Raw genomic sequence first — 26,570 nt, forward strand, 5'->3', positions numbered from 1 at the left:
ATTCCCACCTCTGCTTCACTGACTCACTGATTTGCAGTAGATGACAGAGTGACATGGTTAAAGGAAGTCTTGCAGAGGTAAGTGCAAGTCTTAGTTTCCAGATGGTGGTTTTTTTGCTACCTCTGCTCAACTTTGTCCCTGGTTTGAGAAGGGCCAGACAATTCTGGTCCATTTGTGAGTTCATAAAGCATTTTATTTAACTGCACAATTGGAAATCCAGACATAGCACAGATTGCAAGTATTTGTGGCTGTAAGTTGACACTGAGATCTATATTTTCTCATCAGATTTCCATCATGTTTCTTTATAATTATATTATTATTATTATTATTATTATTATTACTATTTTGCCTTGGTTTCATCAAAATCTAGCATTCTAACAATCTCATTGTTTCTTTGGAGCTACAGATCCTACTTTCAACTGTACCTTCTCTTTTCAAATCTGTCTAGTATAATGAAATGCCAGACTATCCAGGACAGTGAATGTTCAGCCATAATCATAATAAAAATTAGACAGACACCGGAAATAAAGACAGTGTGTTTTAGATAAAAGCAGGAAAGCTCAATAAATCTGTAATAGGATAATGCAAAGAACATTTAAAATGGAAAGGCACAATGAGGCTACTGCTGTCTTATAGGACTGTTTTACTCCTTTCTCTCCCCACTGGGGTCAGGCTGGAAACTAGAAGCCTCTGGCACAGTCAGCATTAATAACAGGCAACTGGTTTTGTATGTCCTCTGGTTCACAAGGGGGCTGGGGGGGTGGGGGGGCAGGGACAGATGGACAACATGGATGAACAGGGAGAGGGGGAGAGAGAGAAGGATGTAGTAAAAAAAAAAAAAAAGAAAATAAGACAATTACATTCAAAGAGCCTAGAAGACTTCCTGAGGCAATCTAGTTTATACAAATAATTTACTTCATTCTATCAATGTGTGGTGACTCCTATGCTGCAGCTTAAATGCAGTGAGTAGCACCATAGCTCTTAGCAGATGCAATTTGTATGAATGGTATTGCTTTTGCACTAAAATATTCTTGCATATTAGTAAGTATGGCACGTACTAGCACTGAATGATCTTATTCACTGCCACTGGACTGCTATGCAACATGCAGTTTCATAAGAAAGCAAAATACACATAAAGTTGCTGCACAGAATTAGTAATAGCAGACAAGATGAATCTGTGGCCTTTCTAATAACTTGTACTACTTCTCTGTGATAGGAGAAAGGATTTGTCAGCAGGCGAGACAAAAACAACAGTCAGATACCAAATACTCCATATTTAGCCCAGTACCTACTCATACTTACATGAGAAAGGAAATTTCTTCGTGTAATTCAACCTGGCTACACAAGTTATGTGTCTCATTCCTCTCTTGTCTTGTTTTAAACCATCACATTCTGGTCACAGCTACAACAGGATACCAGGAGAGATCAAGCCAGTAAATTGACACCAGGTACCTGTGACTCTCAGTGTTTACCTTGAGGATACTTGCTGTGATTCTCAATGGAAAATTGACTGTCAGGTCACACTAGATGAATTCACTGCAGTGTTTTGCCTCCTCCAGTGCTCTCAGTACTGAAAGCAGAAGTGGTTTGCTAGGATTATTTGGGCCAACCTCAGCCAACCCACTTCATACCACTGAAGAAACCTCAGAGATCAGTAAAATAATTTTTCTTTTATTTTTCTTAATTGTGGCTGCCAGAACTAAGGACTCCTCAGACTTCTTAAGTTTTTAATAGATGTGGATCCTCACCAGTTCTTAAGCGGTTCTAGGTCAATAAAATTAATACTGAAAAATTATGAAATAAGATGTGATTGTCTTTCGCTGATCCCATTCTATTATATGTATTTCAGGAATTGAAACCATACGTGTTAAACACAGAACTGAAATGGAATTAATCTCTTTAACTGCTGACCCAAAATATTTTGGTGGAACTCTTCTCCTCAACCAGGTAAATGTACAATAAGCAGTTTCAAGACATTTGCATGGAGTAACCTTGTGCTGAGGACACTGTAAATTGAGTAAAGAATACAGAGATTCAGGGATGCTTTACAACATGTATGAAACCAGTTTTGAGGTTGTGAAGGCTGTGGGTGAGGAGTGTGTCACTGAGATCCTAAAAAGCTGGAAGGTGGCAAATGTAGGAATGATAGGGCAGGACTGAACAGATGTTAATACAGAAAATTAAGATCATCCCAGACCACTACTTGGTCTCTAATAATTAAAAAGAGAAAAGAAATTATCTGTAACTGTAGGAGATCTGCCAGGGTGTAGCTACAGGACTGATAACAGGAAGGCCCAGGGTGAGATTTTAGGAGTCTCTTATTAATACTAGTTGTAATCACCATGAAAGGACTTGCTAAGATTTTGGCTATGGAGAGAGATGACACTGTGTTTTGAGTCCTGTCATCAAGTACAACAGAAAGTAATTAGAGATCTAGTCACTACATTAAAAATTGTTTCATAGTCCCATACAAAAGTTAAACTGTGAAGTCCTTCCAATGACATTCAGCCTTCTGAATGCCAAAACTCCCACCTGGTCCAACAGCTAAAAACATGGGCTTCATATACTTTTCAGATGTATAAAAAGGTCATTTGAAAAGGGAAGAAAAAAAAAAAAAGGAAAAAAAAAGAAATGAGGAATGCAGAACATCTTGGAAGGATGTTCTTGTCCTTAGTATTTACCTTGCTCTGCCTTGTGTTGGTAAGAGGGTAAATGAAAATAAGGGTTTGTGGCTTTTTTTTCTACATAGTAGGAAATCTTTAGTACTAATGAGACTTGTCAGATTGACAGCCTGGGAGAATAATTTCTGTACTAATAAATCCAGAGAATGAATATTATATTAAGAGTGATAATGCAAGCTCCCTTACACTAGCCCATCAATGTGTCTCAGTCCTGACCTGAAGGGGACTAACTCCAGAGATGGAAAAAGTTCAGTCTCATTAAGCATGCATCTCCCAGCTTTTTTGTTAGAACTGCCAATCATGGTTATCAAAGTAATAGTAATGCCACTCAAGAGTCACTGAGAACAGCATTATTAACAGAGTTTAGATAAAGTAAGCTGCAAAATTGAGATTGAAAAAAAACTTTGTTCTGTGGTCTCATTTTCTGTCTTCCAAATATTTAAACAGAATTTACCTTTCTGTAGGCTTTTTCACTCTCTATATTACTACTGCTCTAATAGGAAATCTCTAGTAAAAAGAGAGTAATTAACTAGATAGTTGGTTTGGAAAATGAGGTTTTAGTTTTCCAGGACTGCTCAGTCTTTGAAATCTGCTCCAGCAAGACTGATTTATTAAATCACTTCGGGAAACTAACTGACTTCTATTCAAGCACAAATTTTAAAGTTTTCAGGCTTTCCAGTACTATTTTTCCTGTTGTAAAGTTGTTCCATTCTGTCACTGATCTTATAACAAGGAAGCATCAAACATTTTGCCAGTTTGCTTCTGTATTTTTATTTTACCATCATCATCCTTCAGGTTCACCAACACTAGCCCTCATTTCCCTGATGTATTTCTAGTCAGGTTTGTATGGCAATATAGACAAGCCATGTTATCACAGACTTTGCCATAAAATATTCCACTAGTTAGAAATTATACAGAAAGAACTAAAATTTGTTCTACTCTAAAACAAAAAAACAATTTCATCTTTAAAGCAACAGCCAAGGTACAGTAATTTCCTTTTGAACAGAGAGACCAATTACTCAGTCACTTACATATAAATGTGATATATGGGACAATTAGATTAATAACATAACAAAAAATACTTCCTTCATCTGAAAAACTACAGCAGAGACAAAAATCGTTTTGTGCTGTGATAATATGATTTAAGCTACAACACTCAGAAGAATGTAATGGTGAATGTACCCCTCTTCCTCTGATGCTAGTCTTTAATCTCTATACTGTTCTCATGACTGAGACCAAGCTGACTTAAATAGAGAGTTTCACATATATTTTTAAAAGCAGTGTGTTTTGTTGTGCTTTTTTTTTGCTCATAGCTACTCAAATTTTATAAAATCACTCCCAGTAACTATGGTTCACTTGCTCCCAAGCTAATGAGTCCAAGAAGAAAGGCCCTGAACCAGAATTCTTACATAGTCTTCAATTATTTTTGAAACCTGAGGATAATTTCCACCACGCTTTTTTGTCAACATTTCTCCCTGAATTCTTTTTAGTTACACTATATTAATGAGTCATTTTTCCCCTGAAAACCAACATTTAGGACAAGCTTTTTCTTAGAGGCTTGAGAAGTGATCTGAAAAGAGCACTAGGGAAAGTCAAAATGTCATAGAAGTGATCCATACCTCAATTATCCTAATATTTCTAAATGAGTTGAAAGCAACTTCAAACTTTGCACATGTGGATAAAATTTAGGATTAATCTTCCATTTTAACCTGTCTCTCTAAACTATCCACACCAGACTATGTAATGTCTGCACTACCGTGACAGATGCACTCAACCCCTTAACCAACTATCAGTAGTTTGAAACCAGCTCCAAAGGAGGTATGTGGTGACACAAGTGGAGGCGGACTGGAAAGAAACACTATGTCTGCGTGGCTGGGTTCGGACAAAATGGCCTTTATTGTTTATACAAACTATTTATATATCTTAGACAGTGCAGATGTTAGACCCTGATAGTTTTTTGTGTCCTTCTTCTTGCTTACTATTTGCTGTTGCTGTAGGTGCCCGTATGCTGCGGTTCTAAGTTCCGATTCTTCATGTCCTATTTACATACCTGACAATTTGTGGCTGTCTTAAAGGTACACAGCTAAGTCTTTGAAGTCAACTAACTTGTCTGCAGACCCTAACAGAGGTAAAGGCCTGAGCCCTAGCCAGGCCAAGAACTCCTCCAGGAAATCCACAAAGGAGCAGAGTGACCCAGTAAACATGGATGCATATGAGCTGGGAATACTGAATATGCAATTCACTCACAAATAGCAAGTGGCTTTTCCAAGACTCATTTATCAAGGAACAAAGAAACTTGTGGGTACAAGGGTTCTCATACCTTTCCATTGTATGCTTTTTGACTATGAGACATCACTACCCCATAAATGTGACAGCTTAAGTGAGCCAACTTTGGGCTCTCCCTGCTGGGCAGTGTGTAACTGCATGGCAGTGATGTCCCCTTGAGCTGGGATGCTCCTCAAGGTGACTCCTCAAGGCAGAGAGACCTTTTTACTAACACCATATTTTTGGATGAGTCCAATTCAAGCTTTCTCTAAAATGCCATTGGATGGCACACTAATGATTCTCCCCTTGAGCTGGGGTGCTGTTGTGGTTTAACCCTGCCAGCATCCAAGCACCACACAATCACTCACTTTCTCCCCCCTCACCCAGAGGGGTGGGGAGGAGAATCAGAAAGGAATGTAAAACTCGAAGGTTGAGATTAGAACAATTTAATAGGGAAAGCAAAAGCTGCGCATGCAAGTAAAGCAAAACAAGGAATTAATTCACTCACCACTCCCCATGGGCAGGCAGGTGCTCGGCCATCCCCAGGTAAGCAGGGCTCCTTCAAGCGTAACGGTTACTTGGGAAGACAAACACCATAATGCCAGATGCGGGCGCACACAGACAGACAGACAGACACACACACACCCACACACACACCCCCACACACCCACCCACCCACCCACCCACGCCCCCACACCCACCCACACACCCACACCCACACACACCCCCCCACACACATCCACCCACACCCACACCCACACCCACACACACCCCCCCACACACATCCACCCACACCCACACACACACCCACACACCCCCACCCACACACACACACCCCCACCCACGCCCCCACACCCACCCACACACCCACACACCCACCCCCACACACACACCCCCACACCCACACCCCCACACCCACACCCCACCCCACCCCACCCCACCCCACCCACACCCCACCCTCTTCCTTCTGGTTCCCCCAGTTTACATACCCAGCATGATGTCACATGGTACGGAATATCCCTTTGGCTAGTTTTTGGGTCACCTGCCCTGGCTGTGTCCCCTCCCAGTTTCCCGTGCCCCTCCAGCCCTCTGACTGGCAGGGCCCAAGGAACTGAAAAGTCCCTGACTGAGTATAAACACCACCCAGCAACAACCAAACCGTCAGTGTGCTATCAACATTGTTCTCACATCAGAGCCAAAACACAGCCCTGCACCAGCTACTGAGAAGAAAACTAACTCTGTCCCAGCTGAAACCAGGACAGATGACTCCCAAGGTCTGAGATTCAGGACAGATCCTCTCAAGGTCTGAGATTCCTGACCTAAGACCAGGATTCTTCCTTACCCAAGATGGAGAGACCCCTTATTCAAGACTCACAGCATGCTGAATTTATAGTAGTAAAATCCATGTAAGTAATTCCTTTAGACATAAATCATTGTCGAACTTAGAGATGAAGATTGGACCTAGCCACACCTAAGCTCTATCAGGAGTCTAGAAAGCAAGGGGGTCCACTCTGAACCTCACAACTCAAGAAAAGGATCTCCCTTACTTTTTGCATCTCTGGTCCCTCTGTAAATCTCTCTAGCTTGATTTTCCTTTGTATGTTTCTTTCATGTAGTAAGTAATAGAGTGAACCTTGCTATTGAACTTTGTTAAGTCATATTTCTACAAATTCATATTAAGACTATTTTGCTGATGTGATGATGATTCTTTAAGGGACCTATACCATTCATTCATTACTAGTTTTAGTTAATAGAAATATTAATATGGAAGCTAACTTTAACACATTAAATATTAGTAGCAATCAAGCTGAAACCACAGTATTCCATGTAAGTCAACCCCTAGAATATTTAATGAGGTTTTTTGATACATTTCGATGCCTATACTATGTTAGAGGTGCAGCTGCACTGCTATTGATGTCTGAGCTAACATGTAGAAAATTCATGCCCAGGTTAATTGAAATTTGTTGAACTTTTCAATTCATCAATTATACATAAAACTTCCCTATATAACCTTTATATAGTTAAAAATATGTGTTGGACTCTTTACACATCAAAAGAAAACAAATAAAAGATGGTAAAGAAAAGTGAAAAAGAGCAAAGACTGAGAGAGAGAAGCCTAAGTCAAGTGAGGGAAGACATTTTTCTACCATTCTGAATAGACAGGCAGAGGAAATGTAACCTGCTGCTCACGAAAGATGAAAGCGCCAACCCAGAAATTAAAGATAGATTTCTCAAGCTGCTGAAGATGAAACACCATGACAATCGTCACCAACACAGACAAGAACTTACAATTTTTATAGAGGCTGCACAGAAGTAACTACTGGAGAAATAACTCACTAGCTCATTTCCCTCTTTTTTTCAACAGTCAGTCCGTGTTATTTACTAGTAATATCCTTCAATTCATCTTCTCTTAGCATAAAAGGAAAACCTTAAAGCAGCAGCACCTAATACCTTGTGTGTGTCCATTGCTTGAATGCCTGAAAGATTGACTGGAATCAAGTGTATAGGAGAAAAGTTAAAACACTCATTTAAAGCATGAAAGAACAAATAGAAAAAATCAGGACAACTTCTTAAGAACCAAGCTTAGCTATTCTGCTTTAATGTGATGGCAAGGAAAGATGAAAGATACGTGAATTTTACTGGACAACCAGGTGGTTAGGCCCCATCAACATGGGTTTATAAAAGGTAAGTCTTGATGGACAAACCTGATCTGCTATGACAAGATGACAAGATGTGTGGGAGTAGGGGGGAGAGTGTTGATCTGCTTGAGGGTAGGAAAGTGCTACAGAGGGATCCAGGCTCTACAGGCTGGATCAATGGACCAAGGCAGATTGTATGAGGTTCAACAAGGAGAAGTGCCAGGTCCTGCTCTTGGGTCATAACAACCCCATGCAACACTACAGGCTTGGGGAAGAGTGGCTGGAAGGCTTCCCAGTGAAAAAGGACTTGGGGGTGTTGGTCAATAGATGGCTAAATATGAGCCAGCAATGTGCCCAGGTGGCCAAGAAGGCCAAGAGCATCCTGGCTTGCATCAGAAACAGTGTGGCCAGCAGGACTAGGGAAGGAATCATCCCCCTGTACCTGGGTCTGGTGAGACCACACCTTGAATACTGTGTTCAGTTTCGGGCCCTTCACTGCAAGAAAGACATGGAGGTGCTGAAGTGTGTTCAAAGAAGGGCAACAAAGCTGGTGAAGTGTCTAGAAAACAAGCCTTATGAGGAGCAGCTGAGGGAACTGATGTTTAGTGTGGAGAAAAGGAGGCTCAGGGGAGACCTTATGGCTCTCTACAACTACCTGAGAGGAGATTCTAGTCTGGTGGTTGTCAATCTCTTCTCCCAAGTAACAAGCGATAAGACAAGAAGAAATGGCTTTAAATTGCACCAGAGGAGGTTTATATTGGATATTAGGAAACATTTCTTCACTGAAAGGGTGGTCAAGCACTGGAACAGGCTGCCAAGTCAAGTGGTGGAGTCACTGTCCCTGGAGGTATTTTAAAGATCCATAGATGTGGTGCTTAGGGACATGGCTTAGTGGTGGACTTGGCAGTGTTAGGTTAATGGTTGAACTCGAAGATCTCGAAGGTCTTTTCCAACCTAAATGATTCTATGATTCTGAGTTATTAATGGACACCAGACCAGGGGAAATAAAATGAAGAGAGATTGGACTTCAGTATATACATGGTTTGTGACTGGAAGAATAGATGAGGTCCTCCGAAAACCAATTAAAACATGACCAAGTGTGGTTATGACGTAATGAAAGAATCAATGTTAGTATTTATACATCAGATTTTTTAGCTTTTTTCTATCTGGCTCCTTCTTGATTGTTCTAATACATTCGGAGTATAAATAAGGAAACAAAGAAGAGCACCAAATGGACAGATGAACAGACAGAAGAAAATGCCCATTGTGCTATTTAACTGACACTGAGATCAGTAGAGCTATGTTAATTTATGTATGTTAGGAAACTGGGTCCAGATTGCTGCACAGAACAGTCGTAAGAACCAAGCAAGGCCCACTGGCAGGTTACAGTCACAGGCATAATGCCACGGTAAAGGGGGTGGGTGTGTGGGGGAAATGACTGAGCACTGTTGCACTGAAAAAGTTTTATAGGAGGCTTGCTATATCTATAGTATATCTCATTTTCCCCAGCTGTTTAAATTGGAGCTTTTTTCTGACCATTCATATTGGAAGGGATATGGAAACAATCTACAATAAAAGACATTTAAAGATGTATTTCAAATTGGTTTAATTGGTAAATAATTCTTTTTAAGTAAAAAATAAGTCATTGAGGAAGTTGTGAGAAAATGTCAACAGTATCTCACAAGTACAAATATTTTCATTCTGATCACACAAATGATCAGGAAACATGAAATAAAATGCCAAGAAATACATGGGTGTGGGATTTTCAACATTGTTAACCTTACCTCTTTTAAAGATTATAGACAAATGGCTTTGTGTAGTTGCTGCAAGATAAACATCTAAATCTAGCTTTATACTTCTACCCAAAAATAGTTTCCAGAAGAAGCCAGAAACCTTAAAAAAGAAAAAAACACTATTTTTAATAAACTTTTTTCTGTTTCTAGAATGGGGATATATAGGAATGACTTACATGAAATTATTTAAAACAATTTACTGAATCCATTGTTTTCCAAAGATATCACAAGAGCAGAATTAGTTCAATGATATGATCTGCAATATTGCAGGAGAAAGAAGCCACTTAATTTTGTTTTGGCATGTGGTTATAGCTTTTAATCCACACCACATTTTTAATGATAATGTATGATTTATTATGAAAAAAAAAAAGTAGAAGTAGCTGTGCAAATGAGTTTAAAAAATAATTAAAGCTACTTCGAAGTCTCATTTTTTTTCTGTTGTTCACCTACAAGGAAAAAAATCTCAAAAAATCCAAGCTCAAAATAAATCATGAGGATTCAAAGGAAAAAAGTATTACCTACTTAAGCTGCCAAAAACAATTCTGGGGAAAAACGAAGAAACAAACAAGTACAAATCCAAAAAGTCTGAAATTTCCTCTCACTAGAAGTAAAGAGTAATAGAGATTTGTTTAAAACTCCTCATGAGGACAAGGTATTCAAAGTAAATAGCTACATTAGATTTTAAAAGCCCTGACATGAGTTGATCTATTGCCTTTAGCAAGTCCTTCTCTCTACAGCGTTTCAAAACAAATGGAGTTCCTGACATGGTATATACATCCTGTGTATTAACCTAATTTATTGTGGCAGGCAGATAACTGGCAAAGAGTCAGTTTAAAAGTTATCAATGCTCCCTTCATTTGGCCATTATAAGCAGCAACTTCTACTAACATGTTATATTAATTTTTTCAGTGGTGTCTTGGGTAGCAATCACAGCAATCTTTACTGCATAAAGCTTGTGTTTTCTCATTAAAATTTTATTGAATAACACAGGGAAAATAAAATTATAAGAACTTTAACACTTTTTATTGGCTGAGAATTCGTTCAAAGTTTCAAGAGACCATCTGTATTTTCTTTTTAAAAAAATGTTCACAAAATTTTGAATTTCAAGTGTTGCTGTCATTCAAAATTTTAGAGAGGTCACACTACTGCGATATTTCAGAAAGCAAAGTTAGGTACTAAATCTAAACCAAGTAAGCAGGTGAAGCTGATTAACTCACAACAGACTAAGACATTAAATTACAGACGTTGCAAATCTATCACTTCCCTTTTTATTTTTCTAATTGCATCTGGAGTTCATTGCCATTCCTGGTCCTCTGAGACATGAAAAAGAACTGTGGAGGTGTTTGAGATTGCGACTGCTGCATAACAGTACCAGGTATTGCTTCTGTAGAGTAAAAACAGAGGAGAAGAAGCAAATGCAAATATGGGGTGGGGGGGGTGGGGGGAAGAGTGAGAGAGAGAAATTAATTGTGTCATGTCTTTGAACCAAACAAATCTTCACAGAAATTGTCCGAAACATATTGGCAAGCTGCCAGTAACTGAGGACATACTCTAAATATTGTTAAGCTGTGACAAATACCAAATTTTTTCAGTGTTGAACAGCTGCATATTATGTCTATTAATGATGTCCAGTAAGTGATATTTTTGCATCCAAGGACAACACAAGCTCTCTATTTCCTAGCTTGATCAGCCTACCCCATTCAAACTTAGCTCTTCAGCCTTAAAAACTAAGAATTTGAGTTTGATTTAGCTGAATTGATTGATATTCTGGATCTCTTCACTTTCCAGCACATTTTCCCTTATTTCAGTTATTCTTCTATCTATCCTATTTGAACATCAAAAATAGAATGCATGCTCTGACATCTACCAGGAATAAAGTGTATTCTGTTTAACTCTGCTTAGTATCTCAAAAGTTATTAAAAACAAATCTTAATTAATTGCACACCTCTCCATAACCATAAAGATCTTTAAATGTTTGTGGATAGAAATTATCTTGGTGTCTTGATTATTTTATATTCAAATATAGCCACTGCTGTTGAACTTTCTGAAATATTGTTGAAAAAGAAAGCATCATCCTTCATTATGACCGTTCCATCTGGTTTTCTCAAAATCAACATTTACTGAAAAATCCTACCCCTTCTTGACTATTATTCAACTCACTCAAGACTTGAGTCTACAGCAGTGTTAGGATTTTTTTCAAACCACCCTATTATCAACTTGCTTAACAGCTAACAACATTTAACTTAACTAATAGCTAACAGTAAAATTAACGATTAAGTGTCCTCATAATTTGTCCCTCTGTTGTTCTGATCCCTTTATCACCATTCCACAATTCTTAATCTTCTCATTCATGCTGATTACTCTTTTTAATTTCTACTTCCCCTTTCCCTCCAAATTCTCCTGATTTGGGGGGACTTGGGACAGGAGGTGGTTAACCACTCTTATTTTATGCCTCAGACTGCAGATTTCTAGTAACTTCAAGGAAAATATTATCTTGAAAGCTACCATTATTCCTCACAGTTTAAGATTCTAGAGGTGCCCATAATTATTTTCAGTTCTGCAAAATTGAACTTAAAATAATCAAGCTTGTGCAGCAGTAGTTTGGGCTGTAATTATTTCTTTGTTTTTGCATGGAACTACGTTCAGAGATGAGAGAGACAGATTTAAAAATGTCCTGATGTATAAGTATTTCATCTTATTAACATGCAAAAGACACAATAAAATAGATTATTCAAGATTTTGAGATCCATCTTATATAACAAAATTTGGAAAGCTTAAGAGAACAATGTTTCGATCAATTTATAAAGAAGATGGACAAAACACGGTGAATTGTTAGTACTCAACACTGAAAGTAAACAAGAAGCTAAATGATTTGCAGACATAAGGATCTTAATCACTTCTCCACACCTTCAAAAACAGTTCTGAGCTGAAACCGAAAACAAGGATTAAAAGAACCAAATTACTAGGGCTGATCTCTTACTACTTCTAAATATTTTCATGCCTGCTAAGTGGGAAGGTGTGTCTTTCAGTTCAGCATTTGGTAAATAGAAAAGAAGGGAGGAAGTAAGTAAAAATTCCCCTCATATTTAAGGCTGGATGGAATGCCATCTGCTTTGACAAAAGTGAAGCCCTACACAAAACTTGAACTTGTGTTACCCTGAGACACTACTGACATGATTTTGAATTATTCCAGACAAGCAAGATCTGGAAAAAAATGTGTAGAGTTTTTTGTTTATTTATTGTCTCCTGGGAGCAAAAGAAGGTGTATTGCACATATAAGAGAAGCTCCAATTTTGATAGAGATTTAGCAAGGCATTAAAGCGTAGGCTTGTCCATTTTCTATGTGGTTCTGGAGAGTACAGGGAGGACACTGTTGAAAAGGATCCTACTCTTCTACTTTCTGCTTCCCAAATACATGAAAGAAAATCCTCTTGAAAAATAACTAGCAATGAGGATTTCCCCAGGGTAAGCATATTAATATATTCCTGATAATTTTTATTCTTCGTAAGACTGTACTCAGATTCAGTCATTCATACTTTTGGAGAATGTATTTCTTCTCTGTGTTTTATCATAGTGTGTTCTTACTTAGAATGCTATGAGGTATGAGAAAATACAGAAAGCTGTCTTAATCCCTGAGACCCAGAGTTTTTAAATGGACCACTGCAGTTCAGTGAATGTAGAAAGGCACCAAAATATATATTTCATTTTGAAAAAATTGAAAAGCATTTGGAACAATGGAGGTGATAATTCATTATGGAAACCCTAGAAGATACCACAAAATAAAACAGAAAGATTCTGTTCCATCTTGATGCAGTTTTGGTCTGCTTTCTACATTTGTATTGTAATTTGAGGTACTCTGGGGATTTGGTTTGTCTGCAATTAGTCTAGAAAGCACAAGAATATACACATCTAGATGTCAATGCCCCTGTAAACATTTGGAGAAACTTTGCCCTTAGGAGGTTACAGTACTTGACTTGCCATTCTGAGAAAAAAAAGTACAAGCTTTAAAGGCAATCAGTTGAAAAGGCTTCCATTAAATGTAGGATGGAGATGAACGAAAGACAAGACCTGAATGCAATCAAATCCTCAATTTAAAAGGGTAAAGATAATATCTTTTAGGGGTTCATTGCTTCTTATCGTCTCCTTATTGTGCAGAGGCTGACCTCAGCCTTCATCACAAGGGTGAGGTAGAATTGCAGAAAGGCAAAAGAAGAGACCCAACAGAATACTCTGTAATCTGTAATTAGTCTAGGAAGTTGGTAACCAGCATTCCTATCACAAATAAAAAAAAAATTATTTCCAGGGAGACACTCAGTAATGCAGCATCACAAAGACATGCCTCAGCAGTGTTTATAAACATGCAGGTGGTGGAAGCAAGACGGATGCCACAACCATGCCTTCCTGCTTCTGGGGCTACAGTTAGAAACTCATTCAAAATAAGACTCGGTATTTTTAATGTAGCACTGCATAGCACAGAGTATGCATTGTTAGATGAAGGGCTTGCAAACAGCCCAAGTCACTCAGAGCTGCCTTAATTATCATTACTGGCATTGCATTCTGCATATTATTATTACCCACATTTTTCAGGATTGTATAGAAATAATTAACTGAAGTCAGAAGCTAGAGACTAATTCAGTGCCTTTGACATGAAAAAAAAAATAATTCAAGTCCCTCGCTTCAACTTCCCTGACCTTCAACCATTACCTTTGTAAGAACTCATGGTTCCCCATATCTAATACATGTTTTTTATTTCTACTCCCTTCCTAAGGCTTTTAAAATCATTTGGATTTTTCCATTCATGCTGTGATCAAGAACAAATAATGTTAAAATAGAGCTGCAGTATCACTGTGGCTGTATATACAACACAGTACCAAATTAATTCAGAGCATCTATAATGTTTGATCACCCAAGGGGAGAGATACACAAAGAAAATCAGTACCATCTAAAAGCAATTTCTAAAGCAATTTCTTCCGCAGAAATTGTCATGTAAGAGACAATGAATTTGATAAACAACACATTATCACTGGACCATTCAGGATTTGAGTACAAAAAAAGCTTTAAGTTAGAGGTGGATCATAAAAGAACACTAGAAATCTGTGTACAGAAGAATAGAGAGATGGCCGTCATAGATACTGGACAGCAACAAGTGTGCTAGATTCTGCTGATCAACTATTTCTATGAAACCATTGAGCAACACAAGAAAAAGTCCACCTCAAAATCACATTACGACAGTTTTGTCCCTCTATGACAGAGCTGAAAGAACAGCACATTTCTTTTAAGCTAAATTATTTTGTGTTCTAAATAGCAAAATCAATGCATTAAAAATCCTGAACTGTCAAAAAGTGCTGTATGGCGTAAAACAACAAATGGCATCATTATTTGCATTATATTCTGGTAGTAAACAAATAGATGCAAAGAATCTATGCATCTGTATGGTGCATTCATTTTCTAGACATCAAAGTGAAGCAGAAAAATTAGGTTTTGAAAAGTACAAGAGGAAACTGGAAACTAACCTGGAATGTAATTGATAATGAATTGGAACAAGTTCCAGCAGATATTAATGGGGAATTTAGACAAAGCGTAAAGGGGGGAAAAAACCCCAACACTCAAACCACAGAATCCACACCTGAAAACTTGGGTGCTTTAAAAGCCATTGCTGCCTCTGTTTGTGTTAATTATGTAAGCAACCACAGCTGCACTACTGGATATATTGAAGATAATGTTACTTTGGCTATTCTGAGCATATTAGGTATAAGTAAAATCATTCCAAATGCACAAAGCTCCACTTACCTAAGTCCCCCACAGGGCCCTATTTGGAAAATGAGTTCAGAGCAGAATTAGTGTACAAAAACAACACTGATTTTGGCACCATGCGTAAGAAAAGCAGCCCCAATCATTTTAAAGCACAGCAAAGGAAGAGAAACAAACCACCGAGAACATGATTCTGTGGCTCACTGATGACAGCATCTCTGCTGTAAAAGGGAAAATATGTTTGCTTCAGGGAGTGCTTACATACCTTGTACTTATCAGCCACTGGATAAAGTGGAAAATATGTGAGCAAGTACTGGAACTGAGCACTGGAATCTAAGACTTCTGCAGGGTGAATGCCCTGAAAAAGCATCACTAGGTCACTGTGAGAAACTGTGCTGATGAGACCCACCATCACACAGCAGATGTATTGTCTCAACATTGCTATGGCAGGAAACTCATGCCATCACCACAGTGAATGACTACTGCCACAGAAGAGATTTAAGGCAGGAAGATAACACCACTGCCACCGCAGAGATTTATCTATATATTGTAAAAGGAGGAAACCGACTGACGCCATGGAGCAATGGGGGAGGCTAATCCTGCAAAACTTAACCAAACCCCTGTGCATGTGCTCAGACTTGGGGTCAGGGGGCTCAAGGTGCCTGGAGGCCCCGTGATATTGGGCATGTACACCACTGTCAGGTGGAAGGTGTGGTTGAGCAGAATGGCTTGTAGCAACCCTATAAAAAACGGAACCAACTAGTGTTGGACGGGACGTTGCCCCGCCGGACTTGAAAATGAATCGGACTGTCGGGACGCTGCACCTCTGGGGTGAACTCTTTCCTTTTCTCTCCTTTCTTTCCTTCTTTACTGTCTCTTTATCTCTCGCTCTCTCTCCCTTTGCACTCGCAGATTTATTGTAGGGCAAATAAAGTTCCTTGGCTCTTGACCCTGTTTTGAGTCTTAATTCTGTTCCCGAGAATACAAACAGAACCACACTCCCGTCTCAGACTGGCATGTGACAGTCACAAATTTTATTTTGGGTCCATCAGTCTCATATTCCTAATAGCACAACTTTAGCAGTAAAGTAAGACCACCTTTGCTTCAAGACTTGATTTTAGGTGATATGTGGTACTGGAGAAGAAAGAAGGTGAGTGTTTTCTATGGCAAGGAATACTTCTTTTCTGATTTTCTGGGAAAAATTTGGCAATGAATGAATTATATAATGAAGTGGATAGCAGTAATAATCATCACAACCAACTTTTTTTTTCTTCTTTTTTTTTTTTCTTCTTCACCTACTAAGCCTTCACTCAGGTCATCTGAATCAACACCTTGCTTAAAGACATACCTAAGTGCTAGTGGATTGAATTATATGTCTAAAGAGAAATCAGAAATACATTAAGCATGATTATTGCATTTTAAAATGGAGGTTAGAATTAAATCAAGTGAGCAAACAACTCAGAAAACACAGAGACTGAAATTCTAGAGCTTAAATGGGAACAGTAGAATAACGAGTCTTCCTTAGTGTCCACCTGAAGAGGACAGCAAGTCTTACTGCAGAGAGATCAAAGTGACCATAATAATAAAGAAGAAACCTTAATTTTCCTGTTTATACTGAATAAATACAACTATAAATATAGCCAGAGGATCTGATTATTAGATAATAGCAATACATTTTTAATGGAGAATTTAGATTAAAGATGTTAGATTAAACCCTATGTTTGGTGTTGAGTGACACGTAACATCTGGCTTAACATCTTTAAGAGGTGGTATGAAAATGGCCATAATGGAGACAACTTGACTTTCATAAAAGGAAGTCACCCTTACAGACCAGCTAGAATGCTCTGAATGCGCCAGCAGCTGCAGGAACAAGGATTATCCATTTCGCATAATCTACCTGATTTCTAAAAACCTTCACAACTTGCTCACCAAAGGTTTTGAAGGGAACTAAACAGCTCTCTGATAGAAGAGACATCACTGCACAGATAAATAATTGATTAGGAGGTAGAGAAGCAAAGTTCAGGAGTGCAGAAGGGCCACTGGGGAATTTTCAATTGGGTTTGTTCTGCTTAACACTTGGAAAACAGGATGATGAATGGAATGACAGTTTTTTTCAGAATAGAAAGGACAAAACCAAGTGTGAACAACTCAGGGTGAGAGACTCATGATGTGAATGACTAGACAATAAAATCTCATGTTAAAAGTCATCATCTATGAAGAAATGTCCATATGGGAAAAAAGAAGTATTTACTTTGTGTAAAAAAAGGCAACTCTGAGAGCATCTTGGAAATGTGATTCTATGATTATAATATATAGCTCAATGAGAAATGTCAACTTAATCTTCAGAATCAATCAAAAAACCCAAATCAAATGCTAGGAATTATTTCAAAAGGCAGAGAGAAAAAAATAGAATAAAATTATGCCTTATAATAAGTGCCTGGTTCACCTACCTCTTGAATACTATGTGCAGCTTGATTGTATCTCAAAAATTGTGCAATAGAATCAGTAGAAGTTCAGAGACATTCAGGGTGATAAGGATGATCAAAGGTATGGAATATTTTCTCAGTAGGAATGGCTAAGGCAGCTGTACTTTTCAGCCTGGAAAAGAGATGACAGAGGGTAGAGTGACTAGCAATCATAAATAGACAATAGACGGCAGATAATAACTGGTTTTCTATTATCTGATAGTAGAACTCCAATAGTTCCCCTGTTACAAGTTGGATCCAATAAGATCCAAACTGAAGAGAAATAAAAGGTGATTCTTCAGGCAACACATGGATGAGTCATAGAACTCCTGGGCAAAGGCTTTTTGAGTGTCAACAGTTTATCTATCTGGGTTTAGGAACACTCTAGATCAGTTAATGAATGCAGTGAGAGTTACTTTAAGAACCCCTAACTCAGAAATGTGGATGTGGACTTAACAATTTACATCCGTGTCCACCTGAAGCATTTGCATATACAGGCCATATATGTTGAGAAAAGGGTTAAGAGGAAACAAGTGGAAGGGGGAAACCATATACATGTTTTGGAGTGAGCTACAGTTCCTTGCAAAAAACTCAGATGCCTCAAAGCAACATTTCCATCCTTCCTTTTTGCTTTATCAATTTAACAAGTTGCACACATATAATCTATCAGATGGCCCAGAAAACCTGTCAATCGGTATCAGCCCACATAGTATTCTAAATTTTGAAGAAGCAACAGAACTTTACATCTTCATGTTCAACCTTCATTAAAATTGCTGTTCTCGTTGTATCAGACCAGAAAAGGGATCAATTGCCTTTCTGAGGAAGTCAGCTATTTCACTCCTTGAAAAGAAGGGTAAGCACAGGGGAATGATTCCAAAGAATCAATGATGGGGTTTGAGGTTTATCATCTTTGGCCAAGGACTTGTCCACTTACTCTGTACTGACTGCTTGTTATTCTATATTAATCACTGTATCGCATATTTACTCAGAAACACTTCTACCAAATGTTCACAACAGTATTTCAGCCATGACATAACTGCCAGCCTAAAATTTTTGTGCAGCTACGAACTGCATAGGCTTAGAATCATGCTTCAGTACAAGACAGTTAATCTTGTAAATTTCAACTTTTGTCTTTGCTTTTGGATTATGTTTAGGTCTTTGTCAAACTGTAGCTGAAGATCCTGTAGCTGCATTGTTGAAGGACTTTTTTAAAAAAAGAGAATGTTTTTAACCCATTAGGGACTGAGACAGGGAGTGTTCCCCTATGGCAACATACAAAATTTGTCCTTCCACTCAGCCCTTTCAAAGGTGTTAACACTTGGCACTTGGGACACAGTCTTAAAATTACTCAGTGTTTATTTAAGTACTTAAATAAATGAGCAAGTTTCCAAAATAATTACCTTAAGTAACATCTTGCCTACAGATTATTGAGCTGTTAAAATCAGGTTTAGAAGCAATTCTGAAGGATTGTGGCCAAGCCAAATCTAATTATGTGGCTACTCTGCTTAAAAATCTGAACTGCTCAGTCATTACAGAACTATGTTGCACAAACTGGCCCTCACACAGTCAGAAATGTCTTCACTGGTTTCCTCTGCATGGTTTAAACAGAACATTTTCTAAAAGACAGTACCAACCTTCTCCTGGCCAAAGCCAGGATCAATTATACTTAAACCCCTTCCACCAGAAGCTTGTTTAATTATACTTAAACCTTGGTAACAGAGATCTGACCATATTTCTGAAGATTTGTATAATTTGTACAAACAAAGAAACAAACAAACCAAAAAAAACCCAAACAAACCAAAAAAGACATGACTCTTACAAGATGATGCCTAGAGAAATCAACAAAACATTTGTCAATATGTATTTTTAAACAGCAGCAGTATTTTTTCAACTAGGAAATTAAAAATGTTTTGCTAGCAAATTCCTTCAGGTAATACTATATTTTATATGAGAAAATTCTAAGGAAAACCTACCAAGAAGTTAAAAATAGTTATTACCTGACAACTTGTACAGGAACATATTCCTGATGTTGCTCTCCTCATATTTAGCAGGACGAACAGATCATTTTAACGTGCACTGAACATACAAGCACAAACACATGTAAATTTTATATTAAATGCTATTCATGTTTATAGCCAGGTAATGTACCTATATTACCATTTGAAAGATCTCAATATTGATTTGCATAAACACACAACCAATTTAAAATTTCATCTGTAATTCAAGTCTCTTTGAAAAACAATATCCAACCCATTATACCCCCTCTACGATGTATGGTTGCAGACCGCTGGTTTTAGAGTAGTTTTTTTCCACCTTTATTTGAAATTTTTCATTCCTTTCTGAAATTATTTTACTTTCCTATGACACAAACTCTTTTAAACCCCTTGCCAGACATTATGCAAGTTCTCAATGTTAGGAACTTCAAACACATTTTGTGTTGGGAGGTTAGATAATGCCATCGCCATAACTGAAGAGAGGTACCTGTGATGAATTAATTATGTTTCTCTGAATAATGTTTTTTTTTTATAAAACTACATGTACTTTTTCAGTCTTAATACAAACATGACTTTTTCAGTCCTTAAAACATGTCATATCTACTAAAAAGTGGATTACAATACTGAAATTACCCTAATAGCAAATACACAGGTCTACAAAAACATGTTTTAGACTCCAACATCAGAATCCTTTGTAAAAAACTAGCAGGTTCAAAGTAGAGGTATGCATGTGCATGTATGTGCCTGTGTGTATATGTGTTTTACTGTTTAGCTACCCAGAACTTTTATTCTGTGTTGAATACATCACAGGGAGAACGTACTGAAGTCTCATTTATTTTAAACAAAGTCACCCAACAAGACATTTTTGCAGAACACATACAGTGCTACAATACTGTATGGTAAACATATGAGTATAATCCCAAATGTTGGAAACATCTGCTGCACTGCAATGCACAGTTCACAAAATAAGGAAAATGTAGATGACTTACAATTTAGTATGTTAGCCAATTGAAAAGAAGTCTGAAAAAAACTGGAGGACATGAACCTTAATCAGAAATCATTGCAAATTTCCATTGTTAGTAATTATGCGGAATGTCTCTCAAAAAGACTCTCATAGTATGATGCTCAAAAGATAAGACAAATAGTTGGTGCCTCTTAATGTGATATAGTTATGTGTATAGGTACCATACACAATTATTCAGCTAACATTGATGCATAACGAACAAGTTTATAAGTAAGAAAAATTATTCCAGGTTGCTGCTCTCATAACTTTTTTTGCTACAGAAACAAGCAAAAAATTTCTCTTTGAGTTGCCATTGTAACCAGCCGTTTACTAGATTCACCATGTCTCTAGGATTAAAAAGTTCCACTTTTCTGAACATAATAAGGATTATCTCATTAAGGTATCTTCACTGTCTGCAAAGTGAAACTTGAAAGAATTAGAAGTTAATGAAGAACAAGCTGAATACTGTACATCTTGACAGGTACATTGGAATGGCAAAACTTGGAGCTGAAAATAACATTAGCCTAAGGACATTCTGTTTGATACTATAATGTGTGTTTTAACTAACATTCACTGGTTCCAAAATAACAACCAAGGGAAAAAGATAAGTTATTTAACAGTTAGAGAAAAGGGGGAAATTCTAGGCTTCCATTAGTTTCCCCAAAGGCACAAAATTTTCTTTGAAGTCTGAACTTTATAAAATGCAGACACTGAATTTGTGAAGTCAGATGAGTTGTTCTGCTTATTGATCACCTATTTTTAGTGTGGTATTTTTTGTCTTCTGGTTTTCATCTGACAGTTAAAATCTGTTTGTTATGGGGGAGAAAAACAAGAGACAGACATTTTGCAATCAAGGTTGAGGCAGACAATAAGTGTTTACCAAGACTGAACATTAAAAAAACCCCCAACCACAACCCCAAAAAACACCCAAAAGAAACAAAAATCCAATTACGACCAAGCCTAGTGTCCTATATAGGAACTAGTTTATAAACAGACTGAGCACAGCTCCCATGCTAGGGTTCTTTCATTTGTCCAGTGATGGGTCTGTGGTGCTGCAGACTACTCACACCTGTCTAGGTCCCTGGTCTTAAAAGCAAGGAAGGCAAATTCAAGAACTGCCTTGGTTTGCTTGGTAAGTCATCCATTAATTTAGCTCCACCAAAATGCTTAATCTCTTCTTCTCCAGGTATGATGTTTGTGTCTTGTGACTTCTGCTCACATTAAAATTTTGGTATGCAGTTGATCCAGAGTGTTAAGCAGCTCCATCCGAGATCATTTTGTGATGCAAAACAAAACTTGTTAGTTTTCAAATACTGAGATTCTATTGACTGAAAACTTTTTATTATTTTAGCTCAGGCCCTGCAGAGAGCATGGAGGGATAAAAGAAAACAAAAGAAGAGAAACAAGTAAACCTAATGTTTTATCTTTAATGGAAAACTTATTTATTTTTACTTTTAGTCAATTAAAAAAGGACCCATACTGGTTCTATTTTGCATCAGATTTCCATAACAATCAAACCCAAGTATTACAGGACACAACCTGATCACATTTGATTATAGTAAAGTATAGTAAAGAGCATTAAAAGTCAAAATGATGCTACATTAGAACTGTTACAAAGACCTGAGGAAACCTGTCCTTCAAACAGTCTTCCTGTTAGACTTCTGGGTTATTCAACTTGCATAGTGACAGTCAAAGTATTAAAAAAAAAAAAAAAAACAGTTAACATACTAATATTTTTCTTCATTTTAATTTGGCAACTTATTTTTGAAATAGAAGGTGAATACTTTTTTTTTTACTTTTTTTTTTCCTTCTCCCAACATCGTCAGTTTAAGGCTATAGCAGCAAACCCACTATAAATTGCACGTAGCTGTGCTGTCCTGAAAGCAATAAAGGGGAAGAATTGTGTCTCTGAAATTTCCTTTCTGATTTCCTTTTGCTCTGGGCAAGTAGTAAATTTGCTATTGACCTCTAGTGGCACAAATTATGAAGTTAGTTTAGCCATGCTTGGTTTGTGATTTGGGTCAGGGTGGCATTATGTCTCAGATCCATTTTCTCTGCCTTCACTGCAGTGTGTTTATGAAATCCACTTTTTTGTGCACCCTGTCCATGAGTTGCAAAGAATTCATCCTCCTTACCAAGGTTACTTTAAGGACATGTAAACTAAGTTACGGCAAAAATGTTAAGAATTGTGTTGGAGCTGAAGAGACAGTGTACACGTTCACAACAGCGATACATCAATATCTATTTTTACTGCCATTGTCAGTTCAATAAACTTTTCAGTAGGAAGGAAGACAAGAAGTATTATCTACAATGCACAAATGAAGGCAATGAAAGTGCAGCAGGGCTTTTCAGAACTGTCTGTAAGATTAGAAAATATTTCTTCTAGAAGTAAGTACAAATACATCATAACTCTGCCACAGTAATCTATGACAAGCAGTTGGAATACACCAGAAGAATTGGAACGCTGTTTTTTGACATGTAAATAAAATGGATTCCTGCAGGAATACTTTCAGATCCACTAGTGCAAACTAATAATAATTCTTTACTACAAGAAAATCTACTATTCATTTAACTTTAATTTGCTATATATGTGTAATAATCTAAGAGAATTTTTCATTTTGGGGAAGGAAACTTAAAAATATCAATTCACTGCAGGACTGAAGAAAGAGGAATTATGGCTGAATATTTTGAAAACCATTCATGAACATAACTCAGAATTTATATAATAACTGACTTACCTTAGTGACTTTTCTATATTTCCTCGTTATATTAAACTCTTGGAGATGTCTGTGATATACTTTAAGAAATAAATCTGGTTTGAATTTTCACTTGTTAAGAATAACAAAAAAGATACAATATTATTTAAGTTTCTTGAAAATATAACAGCTGCTATCTCTGACTTCCATAATGAGATCTGTTGTGGTGATTGCCATGGTTTAATTGTATTTTTACTTTTGCTTTTTGTTTGTTTGTTTGTTTGTTTTGTGTTTGTTTTGTGGGTTTTTTTTTTAACCAGGGTTTTCAAATCATTCAATTTTATGCACCCATTGAACCAGCTAGATTTTGTAGGCTCCCTACATAGTCAGTAAAAAAGATTAGTCTTATCTATAAAATTATATTGCGCAAAACCCTGGGACTGCTTTTCTGAGTAACTTCTCTTAGCTGGCTGTTATGTACATGCAGAGGAACTCCATGGTAAATATGTCAGATTCAGACTTCTCTATATGTAGGTATCCTTCCTGCAGGTATTTTACAATCAAGCAGACCTTGTGGAACAAAATCCTATGGTAACAATTATTATCTTTTTCTGTAGAAGTTCACATTTACTTCAGCTTCAGAAGCAGCTCTTAATAAGGATTGATGACTATTAAAGTCTGTTATGATGCCAGCATTCCTGGAAATCTGTTTTAAAATATCAGTTTAAGAAAGTTTTATCTGAGTGTAAGCCATTCTTCAGAAGGAACGTTTTTGATGATGCATTTTTCATAGCCAGAATCAGAATTCGTCCTAGAGGAGATAATGATAATATTTACTATGGCCAAGAAAAAGAAAGATGATTATATTTTTAAAAGATGTACAACTAAAATACTTTGACAAACTTGTATGTGATGTGTTTTATAATAGCATGGAATAATAATAAAAAAAACTTTTATAAAAGCAGTATTGTTTACAGTGAGTTATACTATAAGGAATTAATAAAATGAATAAAACCAAACCTATTTCTACTGCTGACAATTACAGAAAAACTATGTATTCCGATAGTACAAAATATAAAATTATCAAGGAACTGAATATCCTTGGAGTTTTTAACTGTAAAAGCAGGTGAAATTATTAACAATAGGTTCATCTGAGTCAGGTGTTTGGTCCTGAGGCACACGTAGAGTCTTTGAAAACGTCTTGTTCTGATACCTGATCAGAAGTTAGGAGCGGTATCTCTTCTAACAAATTCTTTTCAGTTTTTTTTATAACATTTTGAGACAAACTTTGGCAAATTACAGATATCAGTTTAAGGACTGTATTCTGAGTCAGCTAGCTGTCACTGCTCTAACTGCAAAAGCTCTCTGAAGCTGAGGAACAAACATTTCATTCTGCCAGCAGCGTGGCAAGGCTGCCTCGTTCATCCTTCAGTGCTAGCCTGCAAGACTAGTCTTCACCCCCACCACATTCCTCCTGCACTTGCTTTCAGTGACAGTAATAGATGCAGTGTTGGTTCTCACACATTTATCCGCTGATCTGTATGTTCTGTTAACACTTCATCTAGGTCACCAGAGGAGTGAAGATGCTAAGATAAAGGTCCAGCAACATAACAAGCACATTTTTCTTACTGTTACTTTGTATGGTAGACTGTCAGCTGTACAAGTATTTGAATTTTCCCAGTAGTCTGCTCACTCATCAGCTTCTACTGTACATTTCTCTGACTCTTACCAACAATCAAAAACTGCTCCAGCTCTAGACTAGATAGAAATATCAATACCTTGCTGCAGTCTTTTTTCCATCTCTATACGATTCAATATGCTAATAACTATGTTAAATCTCTTGTTCCCTTGACTCTGGTATGATCTGTAAGTAACTGAAAAATGTACACATTTCTTCCATTTTTATAGATGTTGGTAGCTTTATTTTATTATCTGCTGTTCTCATTTCTTTGTCATTTCCAAAACATTTGCTTTTATTCTGTTCAGTTTCTTTATTCCAATTTTTGTTCTCAGTGAAAAAAACATTTCTCTGTTACTGCAGAACACCAAAAAAAATGAGTTTATATGGTTCCTACCCTATGTAAATCATAAGGAAGACCAACAAAACTCTCCTTAACATCACTGAAATTTTTAATAGTTGCACAGTGGTAAGACAGTTGGTATTCTCACAACCTGGAGATTCCTTAAGAGATCTAATGTTTTCTAGTCTACTGTATCCATTTGAGGAAACTATTTTCATTAGACACAGCTTTTAGTGTCCATATTGACATCACCAGCACCTGCCTTTTACTGCTTGCTGACACCCCTTAAACCCTATGCTTCTTTGGAACATATGTGAAAATCAAACGTGAAAATCTGCTCATTGACTTGCAACTACCTTGTTTATCCTGGGTTCATTGACTATTACTGAATACTAGGAGAAAATTATCAAAAGGGAGCATATTTTATTAAATACATTGCCCTCTTTAAATACCTGTAGAAGCATTGCTGAAATATTCCAAGTAATTGTAGATTTAGGAAAACCAGAAAAGACTTGTGACATAGGCAAAGAAGTTTAGATTGAGCAGTGCAGATGCAAAGTATTTCATCCTACAAGGAAGTTAGTTATTATCAAAGATTCCAGCATTTACAACATAAAATATTTCGACTTGTATTAGTGCAATTTCTTCTAGTAATCAAACCTTAATACATTCCAAATATAATCAGCACTTAACAGGCTGTAGCAACTGTTAATATTCATGAAAAGTGCCAAGCTGATAGTCTGAAAAGGTGTTAGTTTAAAGTTATGCCCCAAAACAGTTACAAAACATTTGCCCAAACAATTCCTTCAGTACATTTTCTCTAACTCCTTTCTTTGTGTCACAATTTTTAAAGGAGGGACAGAAGAGTTTGGTTGCCATTTGAACATTAATCAATAAAGAGTCCATTCTGAAAAAAAAAAAATAGATAACCAAAATTACAACTCTAAAAACGGCCAGATTCTGTAACCTGGGGAAAATTATGAAAAACATAGCAGCACTGCATCAACCTAAAGACACCCATTTTTCAGCTTTAAGCAAAAAAGTATAGTTCAAAACATCTGAGCCTCCCTGGTTTTCTCATTTGGTCTTGCTGCTTTAGGCTGTCTCACCTACCACTCAATGCTGATGTGGTTCAGTTACAAAGTTGAGCTCTTTCTGCCTTTACCTCATGTCTTTCCCTCCAACTTGTCTGAAAATCCTTCAGCTAATAAATTGCAAATTATTTTAAGAATTAAATAGAAAGTACAGGAAAGTTGAAGAAT

This window comes from Falco peregrinus, chromosome 3 (assembly GCF_023634155.1).
Source record: "Falco peregrinus isolate bFalPer1 chromosome 3, bFalPer1.pri, whole genome shotgun sequence".
NCBI lineage: Eukaryota > Metazoa > Chordata > Aves > Falconiformes > Falconidae > Falco > Falco peregrinus.